Raw genomic sequence first — 17382 nt, 5'->3', positions numbered from 1 at the left:
CCGCGGAGCACAAAATCGGACCTTTTAAAAGTTGGCTCGGCGGAGGGACGTCGCTGCAGTGGCTAAGCGGGGGGTGGAATCCTCCCGGGACAGTGTGGTCTCAGGACCTTTGGGATCACAGAGAGACCGGGGGTGCCTGAGTGCAGCAGAGCTCCCAGGTGTCGGGGCGGGGAAGCCGGCTGCAGATACGGAGCAGAGTCGCGGGCTCTCAGCTCGGGGTTGCCATAAACTGTGATCTGCGGCCCAGTCGGGGCACGGCTCCCCCAGCAAGGACCCAACAAGCAGCAGATCCGGGGAGACTCCCCTTCCTTCCCGGGGAGGAGCGGTGCGGGAACGCACTGCAGGGATCTGCTGGGTTTGGAGACTCCGAGCGGGGTCGGGTGCCAGAGATAGCAACGCTCGATCACAGGCTGGGTGAGCACGGAGTGCGGCCAGAGACCGGGGACACGGGAGTGACTGCTTTTCTCTGGGGGCGCACTGAGGAGTGGGGCCCCGAGTTCTCAGCTCCTCCGGGCGGAGACTGGGAGGCCGCCATTTTCGCCCTGGTCCTCCAAAGCTGTACCGAGAGCTTGCAGGGAACAAAAGCTCCTGAGAGCAAACCCGAGCAGCTTGCTTAGCCCGGACCGACAAGGGCGGGGCAATTCCGCCTCCGGCAAAGACATTTGGAAACCACAGCAACAGGCCCCTCCCCCAGAAGATCAAACAGCCAGCAAGCCAAGACCAAGTTGATCGATCAAGGAGAATAGGAGAACTCCAGCGCTAGGGGAATACTGCACATAGATTCATGGCTTCTTTTTTTTTTTTTTTTTTTTTACCACGATTCATTATTTCATCAAAGTTAATTTTTGTTGACTTTTTTTTATTTTTCTTTTTCCCTTTTTCAACCAACATCTTATAAATCCCTTTTTTTAAAAAAAAAAACTTTTTATTTTTTTTTCATTTTTAGAGTCATATTTTATCCCTTCATAGTAGTTATCCTTGTTTTTGGCATATATATATAAGTTGTTCTCTCTTTAAAATTTTGAGGTACAGTTTCTTCTAACAGATCAAAATATACCCTAAACCACTAGTGTATGGCTTTGTTCTAGTCTCCTGCCTGATCACATTCTTTCCCTTTTTCCTTTTTTTTTTTTTCCTTAAATCTCCTTTCTTTTTTCAAACAACTTATCTTACCAAGTCCTTTTATAAAATCTTTTATAATTTTCATCTTTACAGTCATCTTCCATCCCTTCATTGTATCAACCCTTATTTTGTACATATATGTCTTTCTTCCTTTAAAATTTTAGGAGGCACTTTTTTCTAACAGACCAAAATACGCCCAAAATCTAGTGTGTGGCACTGATCTATGCACTAGCCTGATCATATTTGATCATATTCTGCCTTTTTTGAATTGTTTTGTTTTTGTTTTTATCTTTTTTTTCTTTTTTTTTTCTTTTTCTCTTTCTTTTTTCTTTCTTTCCCTTTCTTTTCCCCTGGTTTCAGGTCTTTTCTGATTTGTATACAGTATATTTGCTGGGGACGTTGTAAACCTGTTAGCCTTTTGTTCTCTCATTCATCTATTCTCCTCTGGACAAAATGACAAGACGAAAGAAATCACCTCAGCAAAAAGAACAAGAGGTAGTACCGTCAGCCAGGGACCTACTCAATACGGACATTAGTACGATGTCGGACCTAGAGTTCAGAATCATGACTTTAAAGATACTAGCTGGGCTTGAAAAAAGCATGGAAGTTATTAGAGAAACCCTTTCTGGAGAAATAAAAGAACTAAAATCTAACCAAATCGAAATCAAAAAGGCTATTGATGAGGTGCAATCAAAAATGGGGGCACTAAATGCTAGGATAAATGAGGCAGAAGAGAGAATCAGCAATATAGAAGACCAAATGATAGAAAATAAAGAGGCTGAGAAAAAGAGAGAGAAACAACTACAGGATCACGAGGGCAGAATTCGAGAGATAAGTGATACGATAAGACGAAACAACATTAGAATAATTGGGATCCCAGAAGAAGAAGAGAGAGAGAGAGGGGCAGAAGGTATATTGGAGCAAATTATAGCAGAGAACTTCCCTAATGTGAGGAAGGAAACAGGCATTAAAATCCAGGAGGCACAGAGAACCCCTCTCAAAATCAATAAAAATTGGTCAACACCCCGACATCTAATAGTAAAACTTACGAGTCTCAGAGACAAAGAGAAAATCCTGAAAGCAGCTCGGGAGAAGAGATATGTAACCTACAATGGTAGAAACATTAGATTGGCAACAGACCTATCCACAGAGACCTGGCAGGCCAGAAAGGACTGGCAAGATATCTTCAGAGCACTAAACGAGAAAAATATGCAGCCAAGAATACTATATCCAGCTAGGCTATCATTGAAAATAGAAGGAGAGATCAAAAGCTTCCAGAACAAACAAAAACTAAAGGAATTTGCAAACACGAAACCAGCCCTCCAAGAAAATTTGAGAGGGGTCCTCTAAGCAAAGAGAGAACCTAAAAGCAGCAAAGAGCAGAAATGAACACAGACAACAGACAGTTAACAGTCACCTTACAGGTAATACAATGGCACTAAATTCATACCTTTCAATAGTTACCCTGAATGTAAATGGGCTAAATGCCCCAATCAAAAGACACAGGCTATCAGATTGGATTAAAAAACAAGACCCATCAATATGCTGTCTGCAAGAGACTCATTTTACACCCAAAGACACCCCCAGATTGAAAGTGAGGGGGTGGAAAACCATTTACCATGCTAATGGACACCAAAAGAAAGCTGGGGTGGCAATCCTTATATCAGACAAACTAGATTTTAAAACAAAGACTGTAATAAGAGATGAGGAAGGACACTATATCCTACTTAAAGGGTCTATCCAACAAGAAGATCTAACAATTGTAAATATCTATGCCCCGAACATGGGAGCAGCCAATTATATAAGGCAATTAATAACAAAAGCAAAGAAACACATTGACAACAATACAATAATAGTGGGGGACTTTAACACCCCCCTGACTGAAATGGACAGATCATCTAAGCAAAAGATCAACAAGGAAATAAAGACTTTAAATGACACACTGGACCAAATGGACTTCACAGACATATTCAGAACATTCCATCCCAAAGCAACGGAATACACATTCTTCTCTAGTGCCCATGGAACATTCTCCAGAATTGATCACATCCTAGGTCACAAATCAGGTCTCAATCGGTACCAAAAAATTGGGATCATTCCCTGCATATTTTCAGACCACAATGCTTTGAAACTAGAACTCAACCACAAGAGGAAAGTCGGAAAGAACTCAAATACATGGAGGCTAAAGAGCATCCTACTAAAGAATGAATGGGTCAACCAAGAAATTAAAGAAGAATTAAAAAAATTCATGGAAACCAATGAAAATGAAAACACAACTGTTCAAAATCTTTGGGATACAGCAAAGGCAGTCCTGAGAGGAAAGTATATAGCAATACAAGCCTTTCTCAAGAAACAAGAAAGGTCTCAAATACACAACCTAACCCTACACCTAAAGGAGCTGGAGAAAGAACAGCAAAGAAAGCCTAAACCCAGCAGGAGAAGAGAAATCATAAAGATCAGAGCAGAAATCAATGAAATAGAAACCAAAAGAACAGTAGAACAGATCAACGAAACTAGGAGCTGGTTCTTTGAAAGAATTAACAAGATTGATAAACCCCTGGCCAGACTGATCAAAAAGAAAAGAGAAATGACCCAAATCAACAAAATCATGAATGAAAGAGGAGAGATCACAAGCAACACCAAAGAAATACAAACAATTATAAGAACATATTATGAGCAACTCTATGCCAGCAAATTAGATAACCTGGAAGAAATGGGTGCATTCCTAGAGATGTATCAACTACCAAAATTGAACCAGGAAGAAATAGAAAACCTGAACAGACCTATAACCACTAAGGAAATTGAAACAGTCATCAAAAATCTCCCAAGAAACAAAAGCCCAGGGCCAGATGGCTTCCCAGGGGAATTCTATCAGACATTTCAAGAAGAATTAATACCTATTCTCCTGAAACTGTTCCAAAAAATAGAAATGGAAGGGAAACTTCCAAACTCATTTTATGAGGCCAGCATTACCTTGATCCCAAAACCAGACAAAGACCCCATCAAAAAAGAGAATTACAGACCAATATCCTTGATGAACATGGATGCAAAAATTCTCACCAAAATACTAGCCAATAGGATCCAACAGTACATTAAAAGGATTATTCACCACGACCAAGTGGGATTTATTCCTGGGCTGCAAGGCTGGTTCAACATCCGCAAATCAATCAACGTGATACAATACATTAACAAAAGAAAGAACAAGAATCATATGATCCTCTCAATAGATGCAGAAAAAGCATTTGACAAAGTACAACATCCTTTCTTGATCAAAACTCTTCAGAGTATAGGGATAGAGGGTACATACCTCAATATCATAAAAGCCATCTATGAAAAACCTACAGCGAATATCATTCTCAATGGGGAAAGGCTGAGAGCTTTTCCCCTAAGGTCAGGAACGCGGCAGGGATGTCCACTCTCACCACTGCTATTCAACATAGTATTAGAAGTCCTAGCCACAGCAATCAGACAACAAAAAGAAATCAAAGGCATCCAAATCGGCAAAGAGGAAGTCAAACTCTCACTCTTTGCAGATGATATGATACTGTATGTGGAAAACCCAAAAGACTCCACCCCAAAACTGCTAGAACTCATACAGGAATTCAGTAAAGTAGCAGGATATAAAATCAATGCACAGAAATCAGTGGCATTCCTATACACCAACAACAAGACAGAAGAGAGACAAATCAAGGAGTCGATCCCATTTACAATTGCACCCAAAACCATTAGATACCTAGGAATAAATCTAACCAAAGAGGCAAAGGATCTGTACTCAGAAAACTATAAAATACTCAGGAAAGAAATTGAAGAAGACACAAAGAAATGGAAAAACGTTCCATGCTCATGGATTGGGAGAATCAACATTGTGAAGATGTCAATGCTACCTAGAGCAATCTACACATTCAATGCAATCCCCATCAAAATACCATCCACTTTTTTCAAAGAAATGGAACAAATAATCCTAAAATTTTATGGAACCAGAAGAGACCCAGAATAGCCAGAGGAATACTGAAAAAGAAAAGCAAAGCTGGCGGCATCACAATTCCGGACTTCCAGCTCTATTACAAAGCTGTCATCATCAAGACAGTATGGTACTGGCACAAAAACAGACACATAGATCAATGGAACAGAATTGAGAGCCCAGAAATGGACCCTCAACTCTATGGTCAACTTATTTTTGACAAAGCAGGAAAGAATGTCCAATGGCAAAAAGACAGTCTCTTCAACAAATGGTGTTGGGAAAATTGGACAGCCACATGCAGAAGAATGAAACTGGACCATTTCCTTACACCACACACAAAAATAGACTCCAAATGGTTGAAAGACCTAAACGTGAGACAGGAGTCCATCCAAATCCTAAAGGAGAACACAGGTAGCAACCTTTTTGACCTTAGCCGCAGCAACTTCTTCCTAGAAACATCGCCAAAGGCACGGGAAGCCAGGGCAAAAATGAACTATTGGGATTTCATCAAGATAAAAAGCTTCTGCACAGCAAAAGAAACAGTCCACAAAACCAAAAGACAACCGACAGAATGGGAGAAAATATTTGCAAATGACATATCAGATAAAGGGCTAGTATCCAAAATCTATAAAGAACTTATCAAACTCAACACCCAAAGAACAACTAATCCAATCAAGAAATGGGCAGAAGACATGAACAGACATTTCTCCAAAGAAGACATCCAAATGGCCAACAGGCACATGAAAAAGTGCTCAACATTGCTTGGCATCAGGGAAATCCAAATCAAAACCTCAATGAGATACCACCTCACACCCGTCAGAATGGCTAAAATTAACAAGTCAGGGAACGACAGATGTTGGCGGGGATGTGGAGAAAGGGGAACCCTCCTACACTGTTGGTGGGAATGCAAGCTGGTGCAACCCCTCTGGAAAACAGTATGGAGGTTCCTCAAACAGTTGAAATTAGAGCTACCGTTCGATCCAGCAATTGCACTACTGGGTATTTACCACAAAGATACAAATGTAGGGACCCGAAGGGGTACGTGTACCCCAATGTTTATAGCAGCAATGTCCACCATAGCCAAACTGTGGAAAGAGCCAAGATGCCCATCGACAGATGAATGGATAAAGAAGATGTGGTATATATACACAATGGAATATTATGCAGCCATCAAAAGGAATGAGATCTTGCCATTTGCAACGACGTGGATGGAACTGGAGGGTGTTATGCTGAGTGAAATAAGTCAATCAGAGAAAGACATGTATCACATGACCTCACTGATATGAGGAATTCTTAATCTCAGGAAAGAAACTGAGTGTTACTGGAGTGGTTGGGGGTGGGAGGGATGGGGTGGCTGGGTGATAGACATTGGGGAGGGTATGTGCTACGGTGAGCGCTGTGAATTGTGCAAGACTGTTGAATCACAGATCTGTACTTCTGAAACAAATAATGCAACATATTTTAAGAAAAAAGAAAAAGAAGAAGATAACAGGAGAGGAAGAAAAGGGGAGTATGTCAGAGGGGGAGACGAACCATGAGAGATGATGGACTCTGAAAAACAAACTGAGGGTTCTAGAGGGGAGGGGGGTAGGGGGATGGGTTAGCCTGGTGATGGGCATTGAGGAGGGCACGTTCTGCATGGAGCACTGGGTGTTATGAACAAACAATGAATCATGGAACACTGCACCAAAAACTAATGATGTAATATATGGTGATTAACATAACAATAAAAAATTAAAAAAAAATAAATAAAATTATAAAAATAAGTTAACATTATAAATCAGTATACTAACTCATTTGTAAGGTTTTTAATCTTGATTAAATTTTGTCCTTTAGTCACAAACATCATGCACTATTCAAATAAAGGTACACAATTCACGTTGATGACATATGGAACATTTTAGAGAACAATGCAATTTGTTTGAATCTATATCCATATTTCCAACCAAATCATTGTTGAAAACTTGCCCATATATTTTTCTATCTCTATCATAAAAATAGGTAAGAAAACATCCTTAAATATTTGTTTTAAGGAAATTAATTTTTTTTCTTCTTCCAGATGAATAATTATATTTCCTTTATTTGAGACTCATTTAGTTCGATTTTTGTCATGGCAATATTAACTGAAGTTTTTAGTTTGTTTTAATTTAACTTTTAATTCCAACTCCACATTTCAAATAGTGTATTTTTAGTATATAAATTTTACTATAAATTAAACCCCTTATTTTTAAAAAGATTTTATTTATTTGACAGAGAGAGCAGGCTCACGTACAAGCAGGGGGAGAGGGAGAAGCAGACTTCCTACTGAGCAAGAAGCCTGGTGTGGGGCTCAATCCCAGGACCCTGGGATCATGAGCTGAGCCAAAGGTAGACACTTAACCAACTGAGCCACCCAGGCGCCCCTAAACCTCTTGTTTTTAAGAAGTGTTTGAGAGATATATTATAAACAAATAAGTAATATTACATTAAATATAAAAGATGAAAATATTAATTATAGAAACGTGTGAAACAATTCAATTATAATGAAACACATTTAAGTAGCTGATAAAAAATGTATGTCTGTACCAATAGGGAAATTTCTTTGTATAAAAAAAGTTACAGCATGACAATTTTAGAAACATCCCAAGGGATATGAATGAGAGTGAGAAAAATTCCTTATTATCTAAAGAATAGAGAAATATTCCTTCATCCAAAAAGGTGATCCCAGAGACCCACTGGAGTAACAATAATGGCATTGGCTCAAAGATAAGGCATGACTGGGCTCATGATCTTTAATTCATTTTCATAAATAGAGGGAAAGCAATAAGATGAAATTTTGTCCTTAGAGCATGGGGCTTTTAACGGTAGAACTTACAGAAATCTTCAGTTTGTAGTTAAAGGTTATTTTGTTAAATAAGGCAAAGTTTATCCTACAGGACTGTGAATCAGAGATACTAAGCTCTGTATCTGCTACATACTTAATTTCCAGGATTGTTATGAAGAGCAAATGAGAAAGTTTCTATGACCTGATTATTACCTACTTGCATGTGGATAATACCTAATAAATTTTAGCTATGATCCTTATTATAAGTAGTCAATTTATTTAAATTTTATGTCTTGCAATCTAGTCAATTAAAGAAAAGTATCTTTGAAGAGACTGGCAGTTGTTTATTCACTATCAATTCTATTTTACTTCCTTATTAAAAAACCCACATTTTGTGGTTTAGTGATGTGCTCAGTTTAATAGTGACAAATCCACTCCAGATTAGGATATCTAGTGAAATACGAAGAGAGGTTTTTGTGTGGGGATTAAGGGAAAGTTCCTAAAAGAGATCCAACTTGGACTTTTGCTCTGTATCCTTCCATTTTCTGCTTGTCTAGAATAGGATGTGATGCCAGAACTGTAGCAGTTATTTTGACACTACGAAAAAAAGACCATAAGGACTTCTAAGATCCCATGCCGACATTTTTGAGCATCTAAACCACTATCACCAATTGCCTACCTCAGAGCTGTTATTACATAAGAAAACTAAACCATTTGTGTTTAGTCCAATGTAGTCATGTCTCTGTTGCTTGCAATTGCATACAATGCCTCATTAATTAACTAGCCTTGTGGGAAGCAGAAGAAGCTTAACATGTTTACAATCTGCAATTACTAAAAATACCGTTTAGTAAAATTCTTTTTTTCCTGCATCTTAATAGAATATTGTTTGTTTTACTAGACATGGTGATTCCAGAAACAGCATGAAATCTGGCCTGTCATTTCAGCAAAAATAGATTAAGGCTTTGATTTTTCATAAAATTAATATAAAAAGAACATTGTGAGATTAACTCTGGGAGAAAAATACAATGAAGTATCATTCACATTGATGACTTAAGATTCATAAGTTGAGGAGCAGGAATGTAACCCACTGCTATAAATAATACCAAAAACTACAATTAATTATCAAAGGGAAGTAAAGATAGTATTCCTGGGATCTCATACTCTGCAATAAGAACACAGAATTAATGGTTGCATCTTTCTTCAACTTGCACTGCTGGTAAGAATAATAGCCAATGGTACATTGCCTTCCCATTAGAGATAGTAACCTCCAGAGAGACTATGAAGGCAAAGAGCATTCCACAAAGTTGCTATTTGATAAGGGTCATTGGTGAGTATATTGAGTTTCTTCTCTGTGATTTCAGAGGGAGAATTTACAAAATGTTACGGCTGCTTATTTGCCATTGAGAGCCTGAGCTGGAAGTTTCATTTATGGATATATTAGAAGCTCATATTGCTGCATGGCAGCTGATATAATGTATTTTAAAATTTAAGGAAGTAAAAGGCCAAGATGCAAACCCAGCTCTACCCAGGGGAGGACTACCTATTGTGTAGGTTCATTACCTGAGTGAATAACAGGAAACTGTTCAGCTTCTGTGTTAAGGTTGATAAGCCAGACCATTTATTTTGAAAGTTCATATGCAAAAGATATGCTACAACTTCTAATACTACAAAAAATATCCTTAAATGATAAACTCTGAAGTATATACTATCTACATATTTAAGGCAGCATTTTAGAGGCAGAATTAAATTGCATAGTCACACACACGGACACACACACACACACACACACACACACACACAACACACACAGAAACCCCATCCTTCATTCTCAAGACTTTTTATGCTATCTGATTATATAATAGGAAAAATATGGCTTAGCTTAAGACTATTGATAGCATTTTGGAAGGGCATCAATAATGTCCAGATTTAAAAGTACATACATTAAGATCCATTTAATGCTGACAATATGGCATTTATTTCATGCTACTTTAAATATCATAGATTGTGTCTACTATTAATACACTTTGATATGGATAGTTTGGGAAAAAAATTTAACCAAGGAATCTGATGTTTATTTATAGTATTGTTACTAATAGGTGGCCAATTGAATCAAGTTTTACTAATTTATTTTATAAATACATGAATTATTAGTTATTCTCACTCCTTCTTCCAAGCCAGGAAGTTTTCTTGTGATTATAATTTATCTGCTTTTATATAACCATGCAAAAAATGAGGTAAATATAAAAGAGAATATTTCTTTAATTCTTTAAGTTTGATGTTATCAAATAGTTCATTCATTTAATCATTTTTTATTCACTCAGAAAATATTGGCTGAATTTCTATTTTCTTCAAGATATTGTTAAAAGCTGCAAGGCATGCAGTTGTAAACTGTTGTTAATGTATTTAAAGAGGAAATTGATCTCTTCTTTTGAAACATTTGAAATATTTCATCAACCTTTCTTTCAACCAAATTTAATTTGTTAGACTGAAGAGTGTGACCAAGATAGAGCAGATTTGTTAAACCGTGGCTGGAGAACCCCTAGAAAATCTATATCTGGGTTTTGGCTTTGACAAATCACTTGAACAAGTCTATTAATCAGCGTTTATAAATGTGTGTGTGTGTGTATTTTGGCAGGTAGAGAGTCTATAGCTTCTAACTGAATGCCAAAAACATACCCTACCTTTTGTTCACCTCTAATGTGAAATCACTGATGTAAAAAAAAGTATATTTCAGAATCTTTCTCTAGCACGTCACTTCAGTCATTGTTGTTGAACCACTGGTAATACTAATCCACAGGAATGAAGTAGTGGTGAGAAATAAAGACTCCTTTGAAAAATTTGTTGGAGATAATATTGAAAGAATAACTATGAACAAAATGTCTTGCTTTGGAGCCTGAAGCACTTCATGGACAGCTTCTGAGATAGACATACATATACACAAAGTACATATTCCCCCAAAGACTGAACCCGTGGTTATTATACCTATGCATTTTATCCTTGTAATTTTTTTAGAATTTAATTTAATTTGAATAGATATGATTGAAAGGCCTAGCGGACTCATGTTAAGAGATAAAAGAATGGAAGAGTATTAAATGTATCGGTAACAGTAGGGCTTTAGAACTCAGACTATATTTACAGACAAATTGAAGATCTGGGTATAGTAGGGTGATCTGGGGAACTAGTGGTGTTTTGTTTGTGCACATCTGAGATATTGTTGCAGGAATTAACAAGGAACACCAGAAGAATTTGAGCATAGTGCTTAACCTTAGGTTTAACCACATTTGAGTTATAGAAACTATAAAGTTATTTTATCAAAAATTATAAAATCATTCCAAGTATTACTGTCAATCATGAGTTACATTATTAGTTCCTAGTTTGAATATACAAAACTAGAGTAAAATCTTTTTCAAGGCTGTTACTTTAAATTTTTTTCTGTTAATAAAAATTACTAGTAAAAACTATAAAGCACATATTAGGTAATGAAGTGAGAAATAGAAAGAATTTAGAAATTATAAATTACTTGGAAAAAAACTTAAAACTCCATAACTTCATCTTTAAGGTAGGATGTGGGTTTCATTACATTTTTAATTAACCAACAAATATATATTTATTTCTAAAACTAAGGTAGAGTTTTGATATTATCATACTCTTAGTTCATATAAAATGAGTTTCAATTGTACTTGAAGGCATTTTATATTGTTGTTGCTGTGGTCAGGTTAGAAGTGTGTAGTCTTAATCCTTAGTAGAAAAACACTATCGCTCTATTTCCATTGACTCCCAAAATTTTGGAAGGAGCATTAACTCTTTTTGGCCATCAAGGTATTACCTAGTCTACTGAAGCAATGCTTATTAAATAGTCAGTAAAATACTGCCTATTTGGAAGCTAACTACTTTTGGAAACTGCATCAGCTGTTGCAGGTCACCAGTATAGTATTAAGTTACTGCTTCAGTGCACTAAATGGTACTTGGTGGTCTGAAAGACTAGAGGCAGCCTCTGAAGGCTGACTGATGAGTAGAGATGAGAGTGTAAATAGGATGAATCAGGTTAAACTAAGGAATTTTTACTTTAGAACCATAACTAATAGACAGGACTTTTGAGCCTTAAGGGGATAATAAGCTTTTTTGTTTACATGGAAATTTTAAAATATGGCCATTTAGAGTCTCAAGCTGTTCTTTTTTTCTCATTTTCCTCTTCCAACAGTTAAAATACAAGTTTCTTTTTTTTTTCAAGAGTTCCACATTAATAGCATTCACAGCATGTTGCTATGAGTGTTTTAATAATAGAAAAGAATTATTAAATTACTGATATTATATAGTAAGTTTTGAATTAACTAAAATTAAGGTCTAAAATAGAGCTTTTAGTGGTATTTCATTTTTTTGAATTTGCATGTTTCAATTTGAGTTATATGAAATTTGCTTTTCTTTGTATTTACATAACAAATAGTGATCTTAAAAGCAGCATATATAATTGGAAGAAAAGTGTCCCTTGGAAACACTAATTCAAGGAACTTTTAAGAGTTTAAAAGACAGAGAGAGACAAATGCTATATGATCTCACTTATATGTGGAATCTAAAAAAAACAACCTCAGAGAACAGATTTGGGGTTGCCAGAGGCAGGGGGTGGGGTGGGCAAAGTGAGTAAAAGTGGTCAAAAGGTACAAATTTCCAGTTATAAGGTAAATAAGTTCTGGGGATGTAATGTAGAGCTTGGTGACAAATAAAAAAAAAATATTTACTATACCCAATCTAAGATAAATGAGGATCTGTTTTTTTGTTTTGTTTTGTTTTGTTTTTGTTTTTGTTTTTGTGAGGATCTGCTTCTACCCCACTGGTGAGATTCACTGATTGAGTAGATGACTTGCAGCTACCCAACAGTAGTTAGGGTGTGGGAAGAGGAGTTATCATCTCTTAAAAGGAGGTTGCTTGACTGCTACTCAGGAATAGTGGTTTCCTTGATCTAGGTTTGTTTACACAAAGCAGAATAGGCATTGCAATAACAACACCAACAACATTAGCTAACATTTACTGAGAAGTTTCTACTTGCCAGAGGTATCCATTTATTTTATGAGCATTAATATTTCTAATACAAAACAGGTGGGCATTATTATAAACACTATTCTACAAATGAGGATTCCAAGGCACAGAGAAAGCAAGTCATTCCCAAGGTCATACTGATGGTATGTGATAGAGTCCAGAGCCCATACTCTTAACCAATATGGTATTTTGTCTTGCTTGTCTATATCTTTAGACTAATTACATAAATTATGCTTACTTTATACATAGAGCATACATAAAGTATAAACCAGATACATTTTTGCTAGGTGCAGAATAACATACAGAAAAATATCCAAGAAGTCATGTCAAACTAGGCATTGTTAGACTTTGTTCAGAGGCAAACAGGGCTGGGGACTAGATAGACTGAAAAGAAAGAGGGATTCTGTGGAAGATTTACCAATTACGTCAAAGGAAATGATTGGTATCTTTTAAAAAATAAAGTTCTACACTTCATTCTTCCAACAACATGGGAAGTTGGTCACATACTTATGTTTCCCGAATAGAAATTAAGTCAAGCCTTTCTCTTTCTTTTCTTTTAATATAAAGGTAGATGATTTTAGTTATTGCTAATAAATTTTAATTTGAACATCCTTCAAGAATGGATACAGAAAATAGATCTCTGCCTCCATTGCATTCTTGTATGGAATAATTAAAAAGAATTGAAGGTACGTGGAAATAATGACAATATATATTTCTCAGAGTTGTCTTGCAGATTATATATTACATAAGATAATATTATTGGAAGTGAAATATTTACCTTAACCACCCATATATTTTAGACAAATGATGTCAAAATGTTCAGATAATATTTGGATCTAGCTTATCCAATGAATTTTGTCCTAAAAATGCATGAATCCAATGCCACATTTGTATTTGAAAGACCCAGCACTAAAGAAGATATATAAAATAGATATAAATTTTGGAATAAACTATAACATAAAATGTCACAACTCTTAAGAGCATTTTTCTGTAATACAAATTAATATTCTTCATATGTGATTAGAGATTGAACTTGGATTATTCCACTAAAATTTTATATTTTAAATTTATTACAAATTTAATTAAGTAGTGTAAGATTAGTATAATAGACTTTAGAAGAGGAACTGATAATAAGGGAAAGGAGTGACATTTTGAAGGCAACAGTTATTCTATTTTTTGTGGACTTGTGATCAGTGATAAAACCATTCAAATTTGCCTATCAGGATGGTAACTTTCCAGATATTAAGGATAATTTGAAAATATTTGTGATACTTGTTTTTATTTTCCGTACCTATAACATAGGATTGTGAATTAAAGTTTGTAATAGACATTTTCTTCTCTTTTGCTTTCTGCATGCTAATTCTTAGTGAAATATTTCCCCTTCTTGTATATATAAGCTTGACATGTGAATTCCTTCAACTCTATATTAATTTTCTTTAGTTTTATAAATTCTTTCTACCAGTTTTACTGAAAAATTTGCTTGAATGGAGGAATTATGGGGATAGATAGATGATAGATATAGAAAGATGCATAAACATGTAGATACATACATGCATACATACAGGTTCATTCAGTTCATTCAGTGATTTGCATTTATATATGGCCTTCTCATTTGAATGTTCCTCTTTATATTTACCCAGGTTTTGATTCCCAGTCTCATACTACCTCTGATTGGCTGAGCCTAAATCAGATTTGAAACACTAGATTCATCAAAGGATAATGGAAATAGAGATTTCAGTTTTTCTAAATATGATCAAAGTGGGCACTTCAAGAGGAAATTAGAATAACTGTTGAGCAAGCCAATCCAAGTTTCAGCAAAAAGTTGCAAATATTTTTTCTTAAAAAAATCTCCAAAAGTGCCATGTTTTATATACCAACCTAATAGCAAATTTATTTAATAATGGAGTTTTATATCTTCAAAATTACTTTTTACGTAGCACCAACCAACAAAAGTAGATAAAATGTCTATTGTATTTTTTCAGTACTTTGTTTTCCTTGTGCATAATGCATTTAACCGATTAATTACCCCAATCAGAGGTGTACCTAAAATTCAGTACATATTTCTCTATAAAAGTATAGTTGGAATGAGCTTTCTAAAAATTAAATAGGGAAAATAAGTAATCTCAAATAGAGATGTGGATAGTTAAAGGAACAAGGATTCTTCAGATAGGTCTAATATTTCAACGATTATCAGTGTAAGAATATATGGAGTATATAAAGTTACACACTGAGTTCAGAAAAGAAATTAATAATCCAAATTAACTTCTATGCTGAGTAAAATAAAGAACTAGTGTTGTGGCAGGACTTGGCTTCAAATAACCCAATGATTTAAGGAATAATAATCATTTTTAGCAGGGTCCAAATCCTATTTCATTAGAATTCAAATACATTTGTCATTATGAAAAATATTATGGCTAATTTCAAATTCTAAGTCATTACAAAGTGATATTAGCTGCAATAAATTTCTGAGTACAAAATGTTGCTTTCTAAGAAATGATGTTAGCCTTATTTAATTTGGTATTACAGTATTAATTAGTATCAGAGTTATAATATTGCAGTTTTACCCTGGGCATTTTGCCACTCCAAGTGCTGTTTTTGAAAATAAATCTAGCTAGAAATAATTATTTTTATAGTGTGAGAGCAATGATTCTTTATTATGAATTAGATCCTGGAGATGATATTTCAAGAGCTGTTTGTGCCATAATATTGTTACCCACTTACAAATGCTCACAGAATTATAAGTACAGGAATGAATAAATATTCCATATGCACATAGAGAGGATGGATTTACATTTTTTTTCTCCTTTTAAACATACTTTAATCCCAGGAACTTCCACATAGTGACACTCTTTTGGGTATCCCACTTGGATAGTAACTGGTTCTCCTGCTCCTACAAAGCACTGTAGTGTCTAAAGTAGAGACTAGCCCTTCACATTGCCTCTTCTGTACTAACACTCTGTTCTTAATTTTCTTTAATGGTTTTCTTTAATGCATGTTGTACCTCTTTATCCTTCTACTTTTTATTTAAAAATTTCATTTTGAATCTTTCCCTAAAACAATTGGATATATATATATATATATATATATATATATATATATATATAGTAGCAATAAATAGATAGAAAAAAACAAAATTTCAAAATGCTCCTGGCAGCATGAAATTTTAGGATATTCTCCACCTGATCTGTAATATAAATGCTTGCTTATCATTAAAATTTGTTGATCCATTATATAAATTTATGATTATTTTTAAAAAATCTAATGAATTATAAATGTATTTTTTTGTATTAAAAAATCTAATAAATTAAATCTCTTTTATTAGAGACTGTCAGGAAACAAGGTGCTATTGACCTGCATTGACTTTAATATCTCACCCACGCATCTAGCTTTCTACTTTCCTAAAGCTTACTAATACTTTGTTCTAGTTATAGTAGCTACATTTCTTTAATCTAAAAATTTAGTCAGGAAGCATAGGCACCATAAAATCCTTTCATTAGATTCATTTCAATAATGAGGAAATTTTGTTTAATATATATGGTAGATATTTTAATTTGACTAAACTGTTTATACCACCCAGAACAAAAGGAAAGTTTGGGAGAGAATAGTCTGATTTAATGCTAAATCAACTGTCTTTATTTTATGATATGGCAAAAAAAAATTCTTTCTTGTAATAAATAATTTGGACTTAGAGCAGGTCACTTCTGCCCAATCCCCAACAGAAAATACTACAAAATTTTCCATTTCTATGATCCAAATTCTGACAAATTATCATCCATCCTAGTGTCAAAATAAAGCTCTTATGGATTTTATTTATAATTTAAAATTTTAAAACTTTGTAATTATAAAATATCATGCATCCCAAAGAATGTTAGTTCTTTTTGATCTCTAGAAGGCTTCTGATTAGGAGATTGTATTAAAGAGGGGTGCCTGGGTCGCTCAGTCGGTTAAGCGTCTGCCTTGGGCTCAGGTCATGATCCCAGGGGTCCCGGGATAGAGCCGCACTGGGATCCCCACTCAGTGGGGAGTCTGCTTCTCCCTCTCCCTCTCCCTGCCTCTCTGCCTACTTGTGCCCACTCTCTCTCTCTCGCTGTGTCAAATAAATAATGTCCTTAAAAAATGAGATTGTATCAGAGAGAAACATAAAATCAGTGTGATTTGTTGTGAGTCTATAGCATAGATAAATAAATTTAGTTTTGCTCAACCCACTAACCATCCCACCCCCAAGGAACTCACATTAGCATTTATTTTTTTTCTTTATACTGGAACCATGAGGACCTGTCCTCTGAGTCACAAATTAATTGCATTCATTTTTGTAAATAAAGCCATCAGTCTTTTTTTCTGTGTGATCTGTTCATTTTATTAAACTTCACATTTATACAATATGACAGTAATACTTTGTTATAATTTAACAACTGTGTAATTATTTGATCACAGTGAGTAAAGAATAAATTCTGTTCTGTAA

The sequence above is a fragment of the Eumetopias jubatus genome, unplaced genomic scaffold (genome assembly GCF_037043125.1).
Source record: "Eumetopias jubatus isolate StellerSeaLion01/CBP00866 unplaced genomic scaffold, mEumJub1_p1.0 scaffold_1, whole genome shotgun sequence".
NCBI classification, from domain to species: Eukaryota; Metazoa; Chordata; class Mammalia; order Carnivora; family Otariidae; genus Eumetopias; species Eumetopias jubatus.
The sequence above is the reverse complement of the archived record's forward strand: the minus strand, read 5'-3'. Positions refer to the sequence as shown.